Source organism: Lonchura striata, chromosome 6, assembly GCF_050655825.1.
Source record: "Lonchura striata isolate lonStrDom1 chromosome 6, ASM5065582v1, whole genome shotgun sequence".
Lineage (NCBI taxonomy): Eukaryota > Metazoa > Chordata > Aves > Passeriformes > Estrildidae > Lonchura > Lonchura striata.
The window spans coordinates 24615226-24639601 of record NC_140708.1 but is presented as its reverse complement, the minus strand read 5'-3'; the positions used below and the strand labels follow the sequence as shown (position 1 = coordinate 24639601).

Sequence of the window (24376 nt, the reverse complement as noted above, 5' to 3'; positions counted from 1 at the left end):
AAGACAGGCAGATATTAGTCCTCCAAGGCAGTATTCAACTTCACTAAGCTGACTATCCTTTGTCTTCCTGCAACATTCCTCTTGTGCCCATTCTACACTTGCCTGCAGGTGATAAGGGGGTGCTGAGGAGAAAGCCTTTTAAGAACAGAAGTGATAATGGATAATGGATAATTTACAATGGATAAATTATGGTCACACTAACAACCTAAAATAAGAAACATCGTAACATTTTGCCCCTTTAGCTGTATTAGAACAGTTTAATTTTTATATTTAACCATTCCCAAAATTCAGGAATTCTCCTGCTGAGTTACTATGGCTCCATCCAGTCTAAAGCTGTCAGCAGTTTGACTTTGCACCTGTCAAACAGACTTCACCTTTGTGAATAAACAGAATCAATACCAAGCCAGAAAGCACTGAAGTGAAGAGAGGTTCTTTGCTTGTTCTCTCTGCTGTTCAAGGAGGAACAAAGAAAGTTCTACTCAGCAACTTGGCTGTAGATACTGTCTTTGGAAAATGTCATGGGCAAACTCTCACCAACCTCACCTAAGACCATATATAAACATAGATTATTTTTTTCAAAGGCTTATACTCAGATACGTCTGTTTTCACAAGAACAGGAAAAAATACATGTAGAATACAAGGGCAATAATTAAATCAAATTTGAGGTCCTGGCTTAATAAAAATGTTACTAAAACATTTTTACACTCGGCAAAATGACAACTTCTCCCTAATCGTGTTTTTGGAATGATTTAATAACTGTCAATTTTATAAGCAATGCGAGGCAAGGTCTATGGTAACTTAACTAAAGTAAGTACAAGGAGTACTTGTGGTTACTGTCCACAGGCATATTCAGTACTGGCATAAGGTCAAGTGGATAAACTGAAGCTGAAGTTACAGCAGTTTCCATCAGCTAAAGCTAATGTTTCAAACTATTTGTATTTTTATGGATTCCCCGTTTGAATCATGAGACTCAAGACACTTCCATTGAAAACATCTAGCAAAAATTACATGGTAAGTAGCTATCATCCCTTGTAAGAAATTTCAGTCAGCAAATTAGCTGTCAGGGTTCTCTCATATTACCCACCCACTCCAAAAGATGGAAACTGTAAATCCAGAAGTCCAATGTCTGGCAGATGGTTGCAAATGTTCTTTATTTATCAGATATGCTTGAGAAATCTAGGTGTAAGACAGCAAGATGGGAGGAGTGGAGAGGGGTTCTCTTCTGCCAAGAAAGAAGTCAGATGTAGAGTTTGTATCTCATAGTCCAGAACCACAAAACACCAAACTTGCTCCAGCAACTCTTGTCCATGTGACCCAAACACACTGTTAGTGCAGCAACCTAGCAAGCATCCAAGAAAGGAAGATATGAGATTACCTTCAGTAAATACTAGAGAATTGTTTTCTTCATGTATGCTGTTCTATTTATGCTATTTTGTCAATGTTACACATGTATTAGCAACTTTCAGTTCCAGAATAAATCCCCAACTTCTTAGCCCTGATCACAAAGTCAAATGTGGAAATGAAGGTTCACAGATCTTCTGCATAGCAAAAATAATAGACTTAACTGGAGATACTGTCTCTAGTCTGTGGTGACACTCCAGCTAAGGCCTCCAGTGTTCTGGTGGGAACTGTTTTCTTTCTGCTCAGGACAGAGCACTACCTCAGAATTTCAAAACCATACTAATATAACCTTTTTTATAGGTAAGAGTGGCAACCACACTTTTCATCAGATGAGCTATTTCATTGCCATAACTGAAATAAACTTACAGCAACTGTTCCAAATTTGGCCTAAATCTATGGTTAGATGAACAGCAGAGCTGATCTAACCAACCAACTGCATCAAAAAGAAGGGAAGCACCACTCTGGAGCTTGTCAATCATCTCTAAGTCCATTTAACATCCTAGAGCTGCAGAAAACTTTTCCCTAGTTTCCCATGTAAATTTACATTTTAAATTTTCAGCAATAACTACACAGGAGTTACACATCAATAGTAGATTTTAAGTACTAGCCTGTGTAAGGCACCAACTGTCACCGAGTACATAATTTCAAGTAAATCTATTTGCATTCTCTGATCACTATCCACACACACACAAAAAAAAAAACCACGTGTACTTTTGGTAAATATATATTTGGGATGAAAGCATAAACATCTATTTTATCTATGATATAGCAAAAGAGTTAAGATGGAAAGCTGAAAAATATTGGTTTGATTAAGCAGCTCTTCAAAATCACTTTGTGTGCAAGGAAATTCTACAGCCAGAATCAACCAAGAATACTCACTCAAAGTATCATTTATATAATATAAAGGATCTTTTGTCTCTGCCACTAGTACTGATGATTCTTCAAAAAAGTAAACAACAATTTTATAAAACCATGGAAGAAAGAAACATCTTTAACTTCATTCAATACACATTGGCTATTTAAGAGATATCTTTCATCTGAAAGAAGAACTGTGTTTTCATTATGAAATTAATCAAGAGTCTGGCTTCTTACATATTCCATTCTTCTTAAGGAAGGAAATAAATATAATTACGTCTGCTTTAATCAGTGGTGGCACGTCTCTAAGAATCACTCAAGACTTTTATCTCAAGATCTACTATTTTTTTTTTGTGGCATAGAGATTTTCTTTCTCTGTCTGATCTGATTACTAGTAACCAGCACTGAAATCTATCTCTAGAATACTTAAAATTTGGATTCCCTTACTTTAAGGTGCTTTGTTTATACACAGACTTTAACAGATGTAACACAATGCAAAAAGTCAGACTGAATTACAAGAGCTAGAATTTCAAAAACTAAGCTGCAATAACAGGTGAGCAAAACAAGTGTGTAGGGTGGAGTTTGAAAGATGGGAATAATAAACTGGATGTGTGCGATTTTACAGCAATTATGAACTAGGACTCTCCCTGCTGGTATCAGATTGTGCTTGCAGGTTCAGCTGACAGAAAGTAATCATGTAACACTGCCATCAATACCATACATGTAATGAGAATCACAGCCATGAATCAGGAAAATATCACTGTTCACCATTTAGGTCTCACCACTATTCTTTGCTACCTGTCCACTGGTGTGTTGTATGTGGGAAGGGTTCTTTCTGATAAGAATTACCATGGAACACAAAGTGGTTTTCCTCCTTGTGTAAGAATCTATAGCAAAGCTGAGCAAAGGAGCCACCAAAGGCATCCCCTGTTTGCAGTGTGGATACCTGTTCTTCAGCATTCATTGCTCCATCTCCATGTGTGTCCTCTTTAAAACAATGAGCACCAACTCAACTGCCAGTGAAGACTCAGTGTGGGAAGGCAGTTCTTGAACCATTACAGACCACAGCAACTTGAAGCTCTCTGTGATGCACCAGTCATTGACATGACTGCATCTCAAGGAAGTGAAGATCCTCCCAATAACTCTTATTCTCATCTTTGACCTCTTCTGAGAAAGTAACTTTTCTTGTCTTTTTCTGGTCAGATGTTTCATGAAAATAGGAGTATTATGGCAAATCAGCAGGCTACTTTCTTAATTCCTTTCAAATGTCAAAACATACATAAACCAATGGCAAACAAAATTATTCCATTACAGGAGATAAATGACCAATGCACAGGAGTAAACAAAGAGTTTGGTTACATGTTAGGAAAGCTACTGACATATGCATGAATTTCACTATTAATAATTGAATAAATTGTTTCAGCTTTAGGTAACCAGTCAAAATTACTTGTTTCACAAGTAAGAATTAATAGTGACAGCTATTGAGACCATAGTGCTCAAGTAACAATACATCTCTTTCATTCCAGAAGTAGCCCACACTTGATAGTTAACAATTTTTGTTTTATAAGCAATAATCCAGATAAGGACAGCAACACTTGATTTTCCCATGGACACACATTGAGACAGACACTGTCTTGTCACAGCCTGACGGAACTGGCTGCCAGTGTTACACCTGCTCAACTCATTACAGGCTTCAGTCTCAAAGCCTGTCAAGCTGTTACTTTTCACACCACTACATCTACTAGAAAAGCTTAAAGATAAAACCACAATAATCAGGAAAATAAGCTTAATTTTAAAAAATGTTTAAGGGTTACCCACCATCACTCAAAAGAGATAGCTACAACACTGATACAGAATCAACTTTGTTTCTTAATCTTTCAAATATTTAGTCTAATAATAGAAATAAAACTTTTTCCCAGACAACTGCAACAAATGTTTTTTAACTGAGGATTTGTGGAACAAAAAACCCCAAACTAAGGTGTACTTGGTGCAAAGTTTTCAATAGTTGAATAAAGGATTCCCCTTTTCAACACCAGCAGTATGTCTTTCTACAGGAAACAATCAAAATTTGCTTGGGACTATTGCACTTGTCTAAAAAGGGTCTTTACAGCCAAAACTGCAAAAAGGAATTAATCTTTTGGGTTTGGGTTTTTTTTTTTCCCTCCCTGGGATGTTGTAATTGAGACAGCTGGAAGAACCTATGAAGATGCTGTTGGCACCAGTCTTTCAAAGTACAGAAAGATTATAACTTGTTATCTCTTTTTTGTAAAAAAGGTAGTGTAAATTTATACATATATATATATACACACACACACATCAGTAGGTCACGATAAGAACAATTCCTATGTATCCCCAACTTGGCAAAAATCAAGATCCAAAGTTCAGACCCTGCACTTTCACCTGCACTGCCCTCCACTTTTCTCTAAGTTCTTCTGTGCATCCCACAGTAACTTGCTTATGAGTCCCAAAAATGGAGCTGCAGAGGAGCATCTTTGAACCAATACATTTTATCTCACTTTATTCTGCATATTCTGCAGGCTTAGAAGTGGAACCTAGAATTTTTCATTTCCACTTTAAATCCTAGAGTGTTCATAGAGCAGGGAAAACCAGCTAGAGCAGAGTGGCAAGTCCACTTCCAGTATTATCTCCTTTACTGCTTTCAGCTGAAGTCTGGGCACATAGAATGCCACACACAGTGGATGTTTTTATCTTCTTTTCAAGGAAATTGAATAAATAAGGATGAATGCTATTTGATTGTTGAATGAAATGCACAACTAAACCAGTATTTTTCCTGTTTGTTAACTTGACTACCCAGAATATCTAAGAAATTCTCTATTAAAGTGCTTTCACTGTCATGTGCAGTCTTAACTTGGTTAACACTTCAGAATTTCTGATAGGAGATGTTAAAATCCATGCAATGAACGCTGAAGTAATACAGTTTTCCCACACTTTACTGCTGCAATCCTCTTATCAATACTGTGAGGTGCCAGTGCATAGTTCTGGACAAACAAAAATGGTAACATGTCCTTTTGCCCCAACACTGACAAACACCCAAAGCAAACCTGTCTGTTCCCACGTGGAGAATGATGAGAAGTACAAAACACAGGCAGTGCGATAAGGGATACCTGATGCCACAGGAAACAGAATCGTTTGCTAAAAGGACACACAAAGACCTTCACACAGTTTCTACTGTAAATCCAGGGGGTTGGACGTGTGAAGCATTACCTCCCTGCTAGAAACTGTGACTTTGTTTCTTCACAGCAGCAGATATGCCAAGAAAAAAAAGAAAAATCAACCTTATAAAATTCATAGTTCTGACTCTGTACAGGAAGACAAGAATGTGTCCCAAAGCTGTGAAGGACAAAAAATCCACTTTGGAAGCAAGTTGGAGTTGAAAGGACAATTATATATAGGATCCAGACTCTATCCCATTTTAAATATCAACAAGCAAGAGGACCAGGAACAGAAGTCTATCTAGGTACAACTCCAACATGTTTATTAAATCAATTGGCTTAGCTTTTAAAAATACATATTTATGTATTTTTTACTTCAACAGAGACTATTTTTGCTTAAAAAAACTAAGCAAAACAAAACCCAGATCAGAAGCATCTGGGCTCTGTTTCTGGCTTCAGGATATGGACACAGGGTGATGCAACTTTTAGGTATTATTGTTCAAATTTTATTTTAAATTAATATACTTTGAATACCACAGTTACTTAAATCTTACCATTTACACTCCCCACTTTTAACTGTTTGGGTAAAATAATGGGTAACAAGTTGATAACCGAAAGAGGTTACCATTTAACCACTGAGCCAGAAAAACTGCAATTGAATGGTGCAAAATTTTCACAGTTCACAAGCCAGCCCCAGGAAACTGCTGGGTTCCGAGCATTGCCTATACTTCTGACATCCCATTGCGTGTCAGAAACTGACACCAACCTTTCACTATCTACGGAACCAACTATGCTCCCTCACAGTTGTGCGCGTGTGTATGTGAGATGATTCACTTGCTTTTATTTCAGGGAACTGATGATTCATTCAATCGTCTCCAGATCGTATTAATCTACCAAATATGCACATAAAGGAAGCAAAAAATCAAGTTCTTAAACTTTTTTATGCTCGCATGCTTATTTTTTCTTTGAGAGAGAAGAGAAGCAATTAAACATGGGAGACGAACCAGGACAGGTTACGTTTGTGCTCAAAGGCAAGGTTTGGGGAACACACCCAACCCACGTGTAAAACGAGCAGCCGTATTTCAGCGGCGGACTGCGAGGGGAGGGGAGCTCCTGTCCCCTCCGGGCCGGGGCTGCTCCCTCTGCTCCGGTACCTGGAGCGGGCAAGGCGGGGCGGGCCGGTGCGTTCCCCCCTCCGCCACACCGAGGGCTTGTGCCTCTCCTCCTCCGGTGACATCTTACATAATAAGCCGAGCTAATCACGCCGGAAGCGAGCCAAACCGCCACGGAGCATCAGCGGGGATAACTACCCGCGAGAGGAGATGCTCGGACCGGCACCCGCTCCTCGCTCACTGCCCGCCCTGGCGCCTTGCTAAAAAATCCTCGCCGGGGCGGCAGCGGCTCCCGCGGCAGGCGCCAGACGCGGAGCCCTCGCTCGTCCCCCGCCGCGCTGCGCGCCGTCTCCCCGGGCAGCCGCAAGCATCGCGAGCGGCACCCGCCTCTCCGAGCGCGCTCCGCGCTCCCGGCCCCGCCGCCCTGCCCGGCCGCCGCCGGCTCCCTCCTCAGCGCCGAACTGGAGGAGAAAGTTACTCGGCGGCGGCCCGGCGTCCGCCGCCGCCGCAGTTCAAGAGCAATGTCACGTTCAACAACTTGTTATGACACATGATCCCCCCCGCACGCATCCGCACCTCGCCGCCGCCTGCCCGGCGGCCCCCGGCGGGCCCCTTACCTTCCCCTGCAGAGGCCACGGGCACCCGCGGGCGTGTGCGGGAGTGGGTGCGTGTGGCAGCGCGGGCGGCGCCGGCTGGGCGGGCGGGCGGGGGAGGGGAGGGCGGCGGAGCGGCGGGAACGCGCCTCGCCGGACTTGTCAGCGGGCGGGGGCGGCTGCGGGGCGGCGCGGGGAGCGGCGCGGAGGGGAGCGCGGGGGGCGGAGGAGTTCCCGGGGCTTGTTTACGCATTGCCGCCCGCCCGGTGCAGGCGCTGCACTCTCTGATTGGACACAAACTGGGGCACAGCCCGGCTCGGGCGCTGTCGCCCCGGGGGCCGCCGGCGCCGCTCGGCCGCCGGTGGAGCCCCCGCCGGGCCGCGGGGCTCGGGGCCGCCGGTGCCCCGCGGGCTCCGCCGGCACCCGCCGCCCGCCCGCCCTCAGACGCTGCCCGGCCGCCGCCCCCGCGCATGCCCGGCGCGCGGGCGGGCGCGGGCCGCGCATGCGTGCTGCGCGTGCCCGCTGAGGCGGAGGGGCCGGCGCGGAGCCGCTGCCCGGGCGGTGCGGCGGGAGCGCGGCCGGGGCGCTCCGCGCTGTCCTCCGGCGGGCCGGGCGCAGGACCGGCGGAGCCGCCCCCGCAGGCGCTGGTTATGTAGCCGGGGGTGTCTCATCTGGTGGCCCCGTGCCACGGCCCCCGTCAGCGGTAGCGCCTCGGGAGGAGGAGCTGCCGCTCGGTGCTCCCGTGGCTGCGTTTCCCGAGCCGGGAGGTGGATGTGCTCCCTCCGTCCTTCCCCGGACAGGTGCGGCCCCAGCCCGGGGCCGGGCAAGGGCACATCCCCGGTCAGACCCTTTGCCCGCTCCTAAGCGCATCGCATCCCGAAAACTTCAAAGTTTGGGCGGTGCGCGGTGTCCGCGGCTCGGTGCGGAGCGAACAAACCAGACAGCGAGCGCTGCTGTGTGTGGGCACAGCGGCTCGGAAACACCGCGCTGCTCCCTCGGGGCAGGCCAAAGGCCACCCCAGCAATGGGTATTTTCTCCTTGATTTGTTTCTGCTGGGGTGGGTGCGACCCGTATCTTACCCTTGGTAATTTCCATTGAAATAAACTGTTTTAAACCAAGGAAATCAGCAGAACATAACACAATTGTATGACATGACTCATATATTCATTATTTCTAAATAAGCAGCTCCTTAATGCTCCTTTTACTCCCATCTCTCAGTCAGCAAATGACAATAAATGTAATAGCGAAATGTAAGCTGTGAGAGCTCTTGGCAATAGGAATCCCCACTATGCACTATCAGTACCCACCACGGGAACTTCCCTGACTCATTTTCAGATGAGTAAGCTTCTCAATCAAGTTTTCCTGGCATTTGATGGTAAAGCACTCAACTTCCTCATACTGACAGCAGAATCAATAGTCCCCATTACCTGTTCCATGTTGCCTCTTGCACAAAGTCTGGGATAAGGGCCCTGGTTAGAACCATTTCCTTGCAAGTCGCCAGAGTAGTCAGCCGGCAGTCAGGACTGCTGATACTTAGAGCTGAGCATTCACCTGCAAGTTAACAGCTTTCCTGACTTCAACTTTCTTAGATAGAAAGTAGGAGAGCAATTTTGAAAGATTAATTTTAATATATCCATGATGCTTTCCAAATAGCATTGCATGAAAAACAAGCAAACAAAAAAAAAAAACCCCACAAGAAAACAACTAGAGAAGAATTCTCTTGTGCCTGCCTATTTAGACTTCTTCCTTTTAGTCACTTCCTGGGACAAATTACCAGGATATCTGAATTAAAGATGCTTTAACACCATCTGAATCAGGTCACATAACCACATGAATTTAGACAGCACTGAACCCTGTGAATAAATAGATATTCTGAGGCTTTCCTGGTCAGACTAGTGTTGATCTTGACTGTCAGGTCAGCTGTTGGTTATAACTGTATTTTTGATAATGAGCCAGATTGGTTTTATCAGAGCAATGCATTTAGCTTCATAGAGTTTATAGTCAATGGGTGTCACACAATGTAGAGTATTTTTAGAGATTAAAAGACCCTTCACTGAAAAGAAACTAAACTGTCTATACTTCGGACTATCATATCAAGCTCACTGAAAACTGAGACCTGGATCATATAATTAGAAGTTTTGGAGACTTTTGTAGGGTTTTGTTTTAGGGGGGTCAATTATAAGTTTTTATTTGTTTAAAAAAAAAAAAAAAAAAGGAAAAAAAAGGGAGAAATTCTGAATCATGAAAGAACAGTTCGAGAGAGAGACAGTAGTTCTTTATTTGAAAAGAAAGGTCAGAAAGAGAACAAATTCCTTCCTGTACATCAAAGTACTTGAGCACTCATTGATTTTACTGGAACAACTGATGCTGACACTAAAATCTCAAGAAAAAATACACCAGAAGATAAAATCATTCAATGTATTGTTACAAGGTGGAAATGTAGCTACCAGTGATGGTCTAGATATGGCAGGACAGAGCTTAGAACAGATTAACTTTCTTTACTAATAGAGCAAGGAAAGCACATAAAGCCTCCAATGCAAAACATACTTCAGTACTGACAGCTCTCTCACCAAGTGTTCTGAGTCTGCCTAAATGATGGATACAGATTTCCCTTTTCAAGGGTTTCTTCACAGCTAAGAGGGCCATATATTTAAATATAAGTACTTACATATGTAAATGTAAGTTTAGATTAAAGTTTCTGCTCACGTGTTTTCTTGGCTCCTAAGAGACTTCAAATAGCAAGAGACTAATAATTGAAGCACAAGAGTTGTCACTACTCATTTTTTATGTAGCAATGTAAAGGCCAAAAGATCTAAATCCACTAAGTGGCTGTGAAAACCTGAACTATTTTTATTTAAATCTTACACGATACTGAATTTTTAGTGTAAACAGATTTTGCTGTTTCATGGTAGATTTTGCATACAGGAGAAAATGGTTTGCCTGGTTCATGACTCAGTTCTTTAATTATCTTTTTTTCACTTCCTCTGCTGATTTTATGTCTAGTAGAGTGAGAAGCCTTAAACTGGTCCCTGGGGCTTCCTTTTTGATCCCAAGCTTTGTAAAATGTAGATGTTTCCTTAAGATGATGGCTTTTATAAGCTGTTAGTTAATTGTGATTAGAGCAACAGCCACATCTGGAACTCCTCTTCTGCTAATGCATCTTTGGTGAACTGGCATGAAAATTGTACTCAAGTGTAAAATATGTGGTTGAGAAATAGTTTCTAAAACTAAAAATAAGCAAAATTATATTTGTTTAATTTGTTTTCAGCAGCTGCTACATGTAGGTTGTGGGTTAACTTTCAATTCATTAGTAGAATTTGCCTGTCAAATAAGCTCACAAAATTTCCAGTGAAGGGCAAGCCACAACCTTTTGGTATATCAGGGATCTTTAGGATCCCTGGCTCTTGATTTCTGACCTAATATACATAAGTCTCCCTACCCTCCCTACCTTGTCAGAAATATTGCCAAGGTACATATTTCGTTTTCCAAAGATTACACAGAAATTGAAAATTATGGCTTTAAAATGTCTAGCATTAATTATGCAGCTTTCTTATGACTTCTTGCCAGTGAGTGATAAATTCCTCTCTCCCTTTCATCCAGAATTTGACTACTTTAACAGAGTACTAGGGCACTCTAAAACTACTTCCATTTGAAAAGAAAGTATCACTCCTAACTATTTTAAATACTATTTTACACTATGATTTTTCATTCTGTTTGTGTTACTAATTAACTTGCTCTCCAAGCAAGGTTATCAATTGTTTACTGGTCAGCAAAAGGCACTCTTGAGTTTTACTGAGTACAGCTTAGTGTTGCTATAATTACAGAGTATCTCATACCAACAGTGAGATTAAATTGTGAATTCTGCTATTTGGTGGATGTTTTCAACTTGAGCATTATTTCTATTATAAATACTGAGGCACCCTGACATATTAATTATTAAGCAGAAGAGAGTACTGTCTTGCCTTTGGACTGGACTGGGGGTTTTCTTTCAGTTGCAGATGGAAAGAGCTGTAAAACACCTGCTCAGCCTGGCTTCAGCTCCAGGAGGAGTAAGAATTGCCAAATATCTACTGTCAGCTGGAATAGCTACCTATTTGCAAAGTTGGTATAGAGCCTACCACAAGAAAATCTAAGAGTTTACTTTCTCCTCATGACAGAAGCTGTTGAGATCCTTGGGTAAACAGCACATTTAATCATTGATTGGTGCATTACAAATATGCAAATAAAAGAAAAATATCTTCTGTGTTGGAGCACAGCTAGAGCAACATCAGGGTTAGACCCTCAACAGGGAATTTGTTACTCCTGCAAAAGCATCAGGAGTCTTCACAGACCTGCTCCTGTGCTTTAAGGCAGGTCGTATTTCATCTCCAGTTGCACTATTCCAGAAACTTTCTCTACTTCCTTCCATTTCCCTACTTTTTAACTCAACCATGCTCTATATTGCGGTATGAGGCATTTTGGTTATAATCTCAGAGAAAGGTGTTTCCCAGTTTGATTTTCATCCTTTTATGGAATGTGAACTAAGGTATAATTACACTATATAAGAGATATACAAGATAAACATAATTATAACATAAATGACATAACAAGATGTCATTTCACAGGCAGGCTAAAATGTCTGTCAATGACTATGAGCAATCTTCTTCCAAAATGGAGAAGGGCACGTAGAAAGGTGGTCTCATAGCAATGAGCTGTATTTCACATTGGGGAGTTCTGCTCATAGAGAATTACAAGAGTAGATTTGAACAGACTAACCACTAACGCGATTTTAGTGGGATGGCAGGACAAGACTGATACCTGTGCTCAGTAATCAGAGCAGCTCTTTGAGAAAGTCGCCCTCCTGGCAATGAGGAAACAATCCCTTACCAAGGAATTCAGAGGATAATTACTGAATGGTGTCTTTTCACAGCCCAGAGAACACACTAGATAATCACTTTTACACTGCCAAATGGAATGAACGCAGGAAAGCAGGATGGAATAGCAAAGTCTCCAGGGAGACTTTTGCTCTTTGTTTATAGATGAGGACATGACTAGTCTTCTGCATTACCCTTTGCACTACCCCTGCCTGTGGTGTGCAAAACAGCTCACAAGGCAATTGAAAGAAGTAGCTGCTCAGGAGGAGGAGGTGAACCTGGATATATATACTCTACTAAGTAAGCATTTTTAGATCATCCTAAAGGAAACTATTTCCTTTTGTTAATGTTGATTTGAGCCACTGTTGAAATGAAAGAAAGTAGGATGACACTTTTTTTTTTTTTAAGATCCCTAGAAATCAGGGTTTTTCCAAGTTTCTAGTGTTTCAACTAAAATACTTGCAGTAGTCCTTGCTGGCAACTTGAACAATTAGAATAAATTATAACCCAGCTGAGTTCTTGTATTACACCAAGTTCTAAATTAGGCTTCAGAGTCATTAAGGTGACAAGTGTTTCATCTGATATAATTTGTCACAGTCCTTGCTGGGGCATCTGAACACCTTTGTACTTAATGGTGTTTTAAGTTTTTAAGGTTTTTTCTAAGTTTTTATTTGCATGTCAATTAGAATGAGTATGAGTATGAGTAAAGATTTTCAAAAGGTAGAGAGGAAAAAAAAGTTCCTCTTACAGCGTATTTATTGTCAGTCTAGTCTCTGGTTGTTGAAAACAAACAATTTTTAAGGGGTTTATATATTCAGAGCAATGTGGTTGAGGTCTGGATGTATATAACTAGACCTGTGGATACTGGAGTTGCAGTGGGATGCAACAGTACACGAAGAGGGAAGAGAAAGATTTGTGTGACAAATCCATTCCACAGTTCTGAGATCTTCCTTGAATTTCTTTAAAAAGAAGCAGACAAGACACAATAGATCACTGATGGTTTGAAGAATTCCTGTGTAAGAGGGAGATTTTCTAATCTTCAAAGATCAACCTGTCCACTACCAAATGCTTAGGATGACAGAGCATGCACATATTCACAAAAATTCCATTTTTAGCACATAATAAAATGCACAGTATAAATTCAGGGTTTTTTTCTGCCCCATAGCATTAACATATTTTATACATTTTTTTATATGCCCTCTGCATGTACCATCACTGAAAACACAGTAATCTTCCTTATAAACTTCCTGGCAGACAGCAGCGACCCAGCAGTTTTTAATCCTGGATTATTTTTAAAACTACTGTAAAAGCACACATGAGCAGTCTGAACAGCTACTGAGACCTTAAATTATCATCAGGCTATACATATATATTTATTTTGAAAGTGAGTCAGTGGATAATTTACTTTTCAGGTGTAGTAGTATATTTTCTTGGCAAACATCGAAAAGATTTTGAACCAAGAGATAAAGAGGGAGAATTTGACAGACTATTCTTTATACTTCTAATCAGAACAGTTACCAAGATATTTTTGTTTATCAAATGCATGAAAATTCTCCCACTATGTAAGAATTTTTAATAAAACATGAAGAGTCTATAGCTGTAAATCCATGCAGAAGAAATATAGTGCTTTGATAATTTTATTTTTCACAGCCCTAATTTTATCCATAGATATGTCAGTCCTGCCTGTGACCCCTTCCTTTGTCTTGCCATGTGCCAGCTGTGCTTTGGCTAGTTCTGGTCTCAGGGCCTGATTATTCCTTTCTGGCTCCTCCCTCTGCTCAGCCCTCTCTTCTGATTGTCTGGTTTTTAATCAACAAATCACTGAAGATCCCTCTCTTCTCAATTTTTATGGTGTCCAAATGCAAGAGGAAAACACATCGGCTCTGGGTTTTATTTTAGGTGTGTGCAGCCATGACTAAAGCCAGGGAGAATAACCAATGATAACACAATGATCCCGCATGATGTTCCACTTCTTCAGGCAGTAGAACTTTAGTGGGACAAACCCTTGTGCTGAACACAAAGAAGGATGAAACAGGATAAATCCATTTGCTCAGTAGGGCCATAACAATGACCAAAACACAAACAGCTCACCTTCTAGGGTACAAATGGAAGCACGTGACATACAGCTTTGTACTGTGTGTGTGGACAGAAACGTGTATTTAGAGGGCCTAATGTGGTCCCTAAAAACACCCCATGTAGAAGGTGTGTTTTTACCCAAACCTACACACAAGGATTTGGTTTGAAACATCTACCACCCGTGATCCTGATTAAAAATACTCCAGTATCCACAAATAGAGCAGGCAGGTTTAATCCCTCACTGTAAATTACACTGTACTGTTCCAGGAGCTTTATGTCCTGCAAATATCTCTCACAAAATACAGCTGGGACTTGTCAGTAAGCCAAAACATCACTAGGGAAGGGAAACCAGAAGATGGACAAACTGTAGGACTATGGATCATACTTGTTCAAAAACCCAGCTCAACTCCATTTAGATGTGGACTTCAGAAACTTAATACTAACCAAACAATTTCCTATAACACTGGTTAAAAGTCCAAACTATGTTTTCTGTAAGCTGATGATAAACATTGTGGTGGATATAATTGCAAGTCAAGGTTTTGAGAAAGAGCTTTAAGCAACAAAATTTACAGACATCCTTAGTGATAAATCAGTGGAAGCAGGTGGACATCTAAGCATAACATTTAATCTGTTTTCACACAGCCAAAGCTGTAAATAGGAAGAATCTACAAGAGGAATTTGTGAAACTAAAAAAAAAATCACGCCCCCAAATTTTATGTAATGAAACTTTCAATATCTCATCTAAATTCCTGCCAAATTCAGGATCCATATGCACTGCTATAGAGTTAATTTGAATTTTGAATTTAAGGTGTTACTGCTTTACTGGTATAAAGCATATTTGATAAAGACTGTTTTATAGCTGAATAGATTAAATGAGGAAGAGCAGCAGAAGACGAGGAAACATAAAAGCCAGAGAAAGAGGTTTCACTCAGGTGTCAGGGTAAGTTGTCAGCTGCACTGGCAGCTGCTCTGCCCACCAGAGGGTTAAGTGCAGGCACCATGACAGTGTCAGGCTTTTGCACCCTCATGGGGGTTTTCATTCACAAAATCTGCAGGAGGAAGAGGCAATGCCACTTTTTTCCCATCTCATTGCCCACAAGATCACGTGGATGAAATGTGCCCGTGATGTTAATGGCTCACCAGGCTGGATGATTGTAATCCCTGCAATTTTGTTCTTCCTCTCTCAGTGTTCAGGTTGTATGTTCTCAGCTACAACCTGCCCAGCCCCACATATCCTTAGTTACTGACAGAAGTTGCTAATTTTAAATATACTAAATAAATGCTTTAGAGACTTGTGTAGGCCAACCAAAGGGGAAGAGAAGATTCCACAATTGCTTAGATAAAGACATTATAGTGGAAGAGCAAATAAAAACATGGATGCACAACCCAGCTGGTGAATCACACAGCTATGGACAGATTTTGTCTACCTGGGATGATGTTCTCATTTACAATCTCATATCTCTATTGTGATCCTGTGATTCAAGGACACATACAGGAAAGGTAAGAAGGGCACCAGTGGCATCAGCCACAGTATAAATCATCATTCACAAAAGGCATTTTTTCTTTAAAACACTATGTTACATCTAGGTATTTTCCTAAAATCAAAGATAAGTTAGTAAAGACCCTTGAAACTTATTTTAAAAGTCCTCACACATTAGGTCTGAGATAAGAAATGTTTGGTTCCTGACCAAATTTATTTCCTACAGAATAATTTTAATAATCTTGTTATACCACACCAAATAAGCTGGTCAGACTTAGTTTAGTAACTGACACACAGGTAATGCTTTATCAACTCCATCTGTCCATCTATGTAAATGCAAAAATAAAAACAATTAAAAAAAAGTCAAAATGTGGATACTTGAGTGTTTCTATTAACTAGTGAACTATTTTCACTTTCAAATAATTTTACAAATATTTTAAGATTGGCAGCTGAGTGTCAAAGCTGAGTGTATTTAATTTTGCTGTGACTGCAGGACTTTGAACTTTGGGTCGTAAAAGACCAGACATAACTAGCTGGGCATTCAAAATGAGAATCCTGTAGGATGCAGGTAGATTTTTAGTTTCTGTTTGAGATTAATTTTTTCAGTTGTCAAGTACTAGGCTCAAAAATGAGTCACAGTATTTGGTGAAATAAATAATGAAATGTTACCTGTCTAAATGAGAGCACAGCCTGGGCAGTGATAGTCTTTATTGTTTTAATGTCTCTTAAGCCTCACAAACCTGAGTAAGGCTAGCCTGAGACCCCTGTTACTTATTTCATTTGGAACAAGAGTTCTTAAGCCATTAGATGGAGCCCCTCAGTGATGTACAGACACCTCCAGTGTGGTCCCAGCCACACCACACTGAGGGGCTGGGAGAACCTGGGGCACTTTGAATGCAAAATATACCTTTTCCCTTATAAGAACAAGTGCTGATCTTGTGTTTATTATCACTTTGACTCAGGAGTTTGGCTGCACAGCAAAGCCACTGATAAGGGACAAGTGGAGCTAGGCTGTCCCTGTGCACTGATGTGTCCTGCTGGCTGAATTGAAGGAAGATAGAAAACTTCTGTTTTCAGAACAGATTTTGGGCACATTTCATCAGCCCAAGTTTAATCCTGCTGACAGCAGGCCTACTTTAATGCCATCTTTCTTTTCAGAAAATTTCGCCCATCTTTTCCCAACAGCTTTTGTCACAGGGTTCCTAGGGGTGTGAAGGGTGAGGAATTGTTAGCAAGAGGTTACATTCCATTACCCAACAGCTTTTATGCAAACCCTAGACTAAAATTTAAATTATTAAAGTTAAACTACTCAGCTTCAGCTTTAGGTAATGCAGTTCACATGTTCTTATTGCTTAGACAGACTTGAGGCCAGTAGTAACTCCTAGAAGTTGTTACAGATTATTTATCTGAGAACATCCATCCACTGCCAAACATTTTCCAGTTGTGAGGAACCAAATAAGGATTTTTTTTCATTTAGCTGTAAAATGTCATATAGCTAGCAGCTTAGAGTTGTTTTTTGAGGGTTAGTGGTTTGGGGGTTTTTTGGGGTTGTGTTTCTCAGGGCTTTTTTGGTTGTGGTGATTTTTTTTTTGTTTTTGTTTTAATGGCTTATATAATAGCTCCAGCAATTTCAGCAAGCTGCAGCATCTTCCTTCTCTCACAATCTATGAATAAGTATCACTGCTGGTAGCCCACACCTGTCCTTTTCCACCCCTGCAGCAGCTTCTAATTTGTTCATCTTTGCTCTCTGCAGGGAAGGTACCTCAGCTGCCTTGCATTCATACTTCATTCAGTAGAATGTGGAACAAATGTTCAGTGACAGCCTGTTGCACACCAGTTTAATAGTGCATAAAACAGAGAGGCTACTGCAAGCAGCTTTTGGAAATTCAGCATTTTGTATTTAAAACTATTTGGCTTTGTACTAATGTGATGGTTCACTCTGCAGCTAGATTTCCAGAGATGTGTGGGTGGCTTTATGCAAGGTAGTATTAATGTATTTTTAAGACACTCTTGGATTTTAAGTAGAATCCTTTGTAAACTACTATGACATATGTTCCAGATATTGTAAGAGGAGGAGTCAATAATGCAAACATCCCACTAACCTCAGCAAAGTACTTAATGTTCCATGTTCTCCAAGAAATCAGTAAGAAGTTTTTGAAGATAGAAAAAACATCACAGCAAATTCAATTATTATGTTTCTCTGTTGAATACATGTTTCTACCTAATGGAAAAGTCTTAAGTGTTGTTTAAGCACTTCCTTACCAGACCATATATCTTCTGACCACTAGTAAAGCTCTTTTACTTAAGGGGAGAGAAGTTTGTATGAGAGAGGAAAACTACAACCAATTCTTCAAACTTGAAATACAGACTTGGAGATATGTTGTCCCAAATTTCCTTTTTTTCTTTCCCAGCCTCTCCCTCTGCCCTTGGTTTGTTTTCCCATTTAGAACTCTAAGCGGCCCCGTTTTTTTCAGATTTTTCTCTCCCCAGCACAGGCGATGCCTCACTGTCAATTCCTTATCCTTTTATTTCTATCTCTCTGCCATACCTTGGCGGGGTGATACACTTTCCCTTTGCAGCACCTGCTACCTGTGGCTGCATGGAGGAAATCTCTCCATCTCTTCCTGTGTGACTGGCAGTGAGGTATGCAAGGGAGAAGAAGCACCTTTCCTATGAGGATCTCTGGCATCCCTGTGCCTGGGTTTCTGTAAGCAGGCTGTGGGAATCCCTATTTAGCCATGTGTCCTGTTACTACGTAAAAGACTCCATTTTTTCCTAGGGCTGAAGATGGCAGTGCAAACCTATTCGTATCCTTTCCTCTTAGAAGGCTGTACTTATTTTGTCTATCACAGGATAACTGCTTTCCCAGCAAACTTTGCTGAAGGCAAAAAAATGGAGGCTCCTTTCACTGCTTAAATAACATTTCTGGAGTTGCAGTAGAACTTACTCAGTCTTTCCAGTTGTTCTCCTTCCTGATGCACAGGCTTCCCATTGGCTCTTCTGAGCCAAGCCAGGAGATATTATTGCAAGAGAACAGAAGGGAAGTAGCTGCTGAAGCCAAGAGCATCCTTTTACACATAATGCTAAGTTTTATAAAAGCATTTGGTGGTCAAGCATCATTCCCTGCCTGCATTCAATCCCTGTGAATGTTTTTAAGCATCTGTGCTCTTAGCAGAGCCTTCCTTTTCAAGTTGTACATTGAACATAAGAAATGACATTTGAAGAAATACTTTCATGTGTGGTTAGTCTCTAAGACTAATCTTCTAAGAATAAGCCAATCAAATGCAAATCTATTTCCCAACACCATATAATATGTCATCTTAATATAGATATCTTTCCAGGCAGTATGGTTTCTCTAACAGCAAAAAATAGAAAGCTGTCCTCATGGAGGGAGTTGGAAATAGTACAACACTGATGAAATAATTCTATTGCAACATAGTCAAGGAGCTTCCAGATTGTCACTTGCCACAAATCCTGATTGTCTGCAGCTGGTAACAAAGCTAATGGGGCACCTCTGAAAAGCTCTTCACTGGTTTGCCTCCATTTACCCCTGGCACACCAGCAATACCATTAGAGGGATGCAAGCTGCACCACTACCAGTCCTTTGTGAACATGAAGTAACTGCACAGAACAAAAAGCAGTCTCAGCTCACCTGTCATCCTTGTCTAAATTTTAGTGAGGCAAGAAAAAGGTGACAGATCTTTAAAAAGTCACCACCTGCTAAAGAAAACCAGAAAAATCCAAGTGACTCCTAGCTGAATGTTCTTACCTTCCATCAGTACTGGAACTGGGAGGTGAGCAACATGAAAGGGAAACATTTTCTGTGTGTGAGCTTTCTTACAGCAGTAGGTGAAACCAGCACTTCTTTTTCAGATGCAAAATATTGAAACTATAAAACTGAGCCTGTTCTCATTTTCCCTTCTTGTCCTCCACAAGGAAATACTAGTAGGAACACTAACTTTTGAGTATAGAAAATAATAGAAAAACTTCACAATTATCACCTCTGTAATACCTTGACATGAAAAATGTTTAGCAATACCATTTTTTTACAAGAAATATCACCTTTATTTATGTAGTCAAAATACATTTAGCATCTCAGAAAAATAAAACTCAGTTGCTCTACACAAAATTGGTGGATCACTGGGGTTGATTTTCCTGAGAACTACTGAAATACTGAACAACAGAATGAGAAGTCAAACAGCAGTAATGTACCAGAAGGATGATTTCATTCACTACTGCATCTATGCAAAAATGGAGTGACAAATCACCTCCATCAAGACAAAAGAGAATGCAGCAAGGAGTCTGTATTTTTACCTTTGTTCTTACAAGAAGAATAATGGAAGGTTTGCAAAATGCTTTCTGGTGTGTCAAAAGCAATCAGTGTTTGAGTCACCACAATGCCTGTGACCTGGAATGCCTACCACTTTTTCTGTGTTGATTAAACTTCATTAGAGGTGAAAGAACTGCATGCTGTTGCAGGAGAGGGGAGGAGGCAGCACTGACAGGCTACTTTCCAAGCAGATTTCCCAGAAACAGAGCAATTAATAAAGGGTCCTAGAAATGCTTTTCATGCACTTCTATTTATTATGTCATGAAGTGCAAACTAAAAGCTTAATTAATCATAAAATGCAGCATTTTTATGATCATTTCTTCATGCCTAATCCAGATCTGTCTAAACAAACAAGGATAGTAATGTACAGGGAGAGTTTGGATCTAGCTTGCCTTCAGTCAGGGTCACATACACAAACAAATGGCTCTGTGAAGAGAGCTCACAGAGCCTGATTTGCCATAGATTTTGTCTGGGAGCAAACTGTGTGTGCATTTTAAGTGAAGTTTTATCTGGATTTAGGAGACTCATGACATAGCTCTTCATGTGGAATCTTTTGTGTCCTGTAGGAGCTGAATCCTTAGTAGAGGCACTCTCCTTTGTTAGGGGCACTCTTAAAGCTGCTCTCTCCCCTTGGTAAATTGTTTGGAGGCTGCTGCTGTTCTCCAATTGGGTTAAAATTTACCAGTGGGCTAAAAAGCTGCCACAGCAGGACAGAGAGATGCAAACCATATCCAAATCACATGATTGCACAAGCCCATTTCCTTAGAAAACCAGAATAGTAATTCTGGGACCCACAGAAAGGAAATCACAAAGAAGGAAAAGAGCAATTTAAGCAATATATTGCTTAAAACACCTAAAAAGCACTTCCTATTCTTGTCCATAGGATATGTACACAAGTTATTGAAGCAAATATCATTCATAGATTAAAAACATCTTAATGTCACATTGGTTTTACTAATTTACCACATTAGTTTTACTTTTCCTTAAAGTAAACACAACTGAACCTCACTGAGCTAACTACCAAAGAATGCATGCTTCATCATCATCCTAATACCAATAAAGCAATATAGTGCATCAAAGAAATGTTACCTAGCGAATGACATTTCCTACTGTAGAAGCAAAAAACCATAAATATAATTAATTTCTTAGCTTCTTTTTCATAGACCAGAAGTCAGGTACAAGTCTCTGTTCAGATAAGTAGGAGAATGAGGATTTAATCCCTTTAAAAGATTATTTTTTATCCTGTAAGCCATACAGTTTTTGTTTTTACACAGTACTTTTCACTATAAACAGGATCAAAGCAAACTTTCAGAAAACACCTCCTTGTTGTTTGCTCTGGGAAATTGTCTCCTTTGTTTCCTTTTCCCTCCCCATGAGCTATTTTCAGTGTTTTCACCAAGCTGTTAGTCATAACAAGTTACCCAACCTGGAGCAGAAACAAGTCATGGATGAGGTTTTCTCTTAATAGCTTTATCATATGAATGACACAGAAACTGCAGTACCCTGGGCATACTGATGCAACTTACTTTGAATCCACAATTTGATCATATTTTACAAGAAATTATTTCTGACAAATAGTCAAAATGGGCCTCTCTTCCACAAGAGAAGACAAATTTATGTTGTCCTAGAAACATTTGCCCAGGTGAGAGGAGACAGGGTTGTATGGCACAAGGAAGACGCCTCTGCCCTAAATTGAGATCTGTATTATTAATGGATGTATAATTGATGGAATATCGGTAGCACTTGTAGCCCTCTCCTAGCTTTACAGACACCTCGCATCCTCTGTTTTGCTTCTCCTCTCAGCTGTAACCCTTGCTGAGATTCCTCTCCCTGCTTTTCTTCACCGCCCTCTCCTCTCCCGCAGGGGAGGGCAATGCCGGAGCGGAGCCGCAGGGGCTGCCGCGGCCACCGTGCGTGTGCCTGCACAAAGGGGGACACGGCCTCTGCTGCCGGGGTCTGCAGGGTGGAAACAGCTCCCTGGAATATCCACTGAAGTGAGCTTAGGTGGGTGATGCTCAAGGTAAACAAATCTTCAGCTGACGACTTCTACAAGTTTTGCACTGCGGGAGCATCGCTGATGGGTGCAGCACTGCTCCAGGGGCTCAGTTCAGAAAGGCAATGCTCATCCCTAGTACTTCAAGAGGTCTTTGTGAATACTTACATTGGTAGGTAGATTAGATTTGATACCCTAAGAAGGGACTATAAACCCAAAGATTTTGTGAAACGTATTATCACTCAAAGGAGCAAATTACATTGTTGCCTTGCCTCTGAATTAGCTGCAGTCTCAGTACTAATTTTTAATTCTCAAATATGCTCCTTGCAATATATGCTGGTTGAATTCAAGACATTAGTGTTTCTTGTGTTTAATGGAGCATTATTGCACAAAAAATACAGACATCATCTAGCAAACATACTCAGTCTTGTTTTTTCCTGGTGTGGGGTAACAGCAGAATTTTTCTTACTAATTATTCAGGTACACATAAATAGCTGGTTGGGAAGTTTGTGTACAGAGACAAGTTAGCAAAGTGCCAAGTTCCAAGAGTAGCCTAAGTGCTCGTGATGGAGGTAGCCTTTCTCACGACAATCATGCTTTGTCTTTTTAGCAGACAGGCTGTACCAGTTGCCACGTGGTTGTTTTTCTGATGGCCTCCTCTCCCAGGGCAACAAAATCCCCAGCAAGCAGCAGTGACTGCTACAATTTCTGAGAGCAGAAATAAATGCACATTCAGGACTGATCTACTAAGAGCCTTTACTTTCCTTGCCCCAGCCCATTATCTGTGTTTTGCATCACTTACACAGCAACCCAGAAGTATCTAAACAATTCTGAAACCCGAGAAGCTGAAATTGTTTCAGTCCCTCCCCACCACCAAGCAGCTTAATCTACCTCTGGCAATTACACTATGGCTTAAAACTGAAGCTTTTTCATTCAACTGAACATTTTTTTTTTTTTTTTTCAAAATACACACACTCTGGACTTGGAGTAACCCAGAAATAACAAGGAATTAATGCAGACAAGACATTTAATGTTCTCATACACGTAACATTTGTAAATTTCTTATCACTTTTGAATTGTTTTCTCATCTCTAAATGGCAGTTTGCCAGTGGCCTCTACTTCTGAACTTCTCCTTTTTGTGTGCTAGATTCAATACAAGCACATGTTAATATTTCTATATTTGCACCAAGCAAGTTTGTAAAATTACAAATATGGTAGCACAAACTCAATTTAATAGAGGCTTATGATCAGAATCACATTTTTGCTGGTGAGATTTTGTTGATATCTAAATGAAGCAAACTTCTTTGTCATGCTTAGCTTTGGGGAATCAGATATGTACTAATTGGAGATCATCCCCTTTTCTTTTCCTTGAGATATTAAATATAACTGCTCAGAGCTCATCTTATTTTCTTGCTAGAGGACAATACACTTCAGAGAGACATGCTGCATTTGCACCTCCCTACTTCCTCTCTTGTGGCTTTATCACACATACAAATAATAGCCTACCATTACTCTACAATAAAACATTCAGATTTGGCACTTGGGTCTCCTTCGAGATGGCAGGATGAAAATCCACCTTCCAAAAGTAGTAAAAAAAAAAAAAGCTTCTTCCATTATAATTTATCATTTGAATACTTTCTGTACAGAGGACTTATTTCTAGCTCAAGATTCCACTCTGGAAAGTTTCCCCTCAGTTTTCTGTTTCCATTCAGCCATAAGAAGGCAGGATTCAAATCCTTCCTTTACCAATTTATTTTTCATCACTGTACAGCAGCAGAGTTTACAATATAATCTGCATCAAGTGCTCTTGATTCTGCCTTGAATGAGAGACATTTTAAGAAACATGGAAGAAGATATAGTTTATACTGCTTCTTTTAATGGATCTAAGAGGATATTTGGCAAGAGAGAGAATAAAAAGGCCAAGGAAGATTTCTGCGTGAATAGATCTTATAACAAGCATTTTAACTTTGGATTCTCTATTTCATTCTAATGTGATTGCTAGCAGGGACACATCACCAAAAGTGGTCCAGTATGCAACTGTATTTTAGACACCAGAGCCTAACTTATAGTTGTAATAAATCAATGTTTCAGTCAGTTATTGTATTTTAAACCAGAAATGCGGCAGGTAAGATATCAATAGTACTTCTTGCTGCTTTTGCCAAAAGCTGAGATTGTCGGGCAGGACTGATGGGCTCTTTGACTGTAGTGTTGGCTCACTTTGGAAAGATCCACTCAGGGAAACTCAAATCTAAAAAAGGCATGTCCAATTTATAGACCAAACGTAGCTACAAAAGTAGAACATACACAATTATATACATAAAAATTAGAATAGGTAAATATATATACATATTCACGTAGAAAGATAGTTAAAATAGCCTTGCTCTTGTTTAGCTGTCCTCACCAAAAATACTACAAGAGAACAGCTGGCATTTAGCATTATGAACAGAACAACTTTGGGCAGCCTGCATTTGTCTTTACTTTGTCAATTGTTTAAGAAATTGGACATAAAG

General features: G+C 40.6%; 1 protein-coding gene across 7 annotated transcripts in view; it reads right to left on the bottom strand.

Annotated features, from left to right (window-relative positions):
• Positions 1–7315, bottom strand: part of PCGF5 (polycomb group ring finger 5) — a 64422-nt gene extending 57107 nt beyond the window's left edge. For 6 of the 7 annotated variants that reach the window (XR_014956142.1, XM_021539480.3, XM_085582529.1 and 3 more), the window contains exon 1: positions 7159–7315. The gene's annotated coding sequence lies outside the window, so the exon portion shown is untranslated. The remainder of the gene's footprint in view (positions 1–7158) is intronic. The other variant, XM_085582531.1, reaches the window with a different exon arrangement.
• Between the last annotated feature and the right edge of the window lie 17061 nt (positions 7316–24376).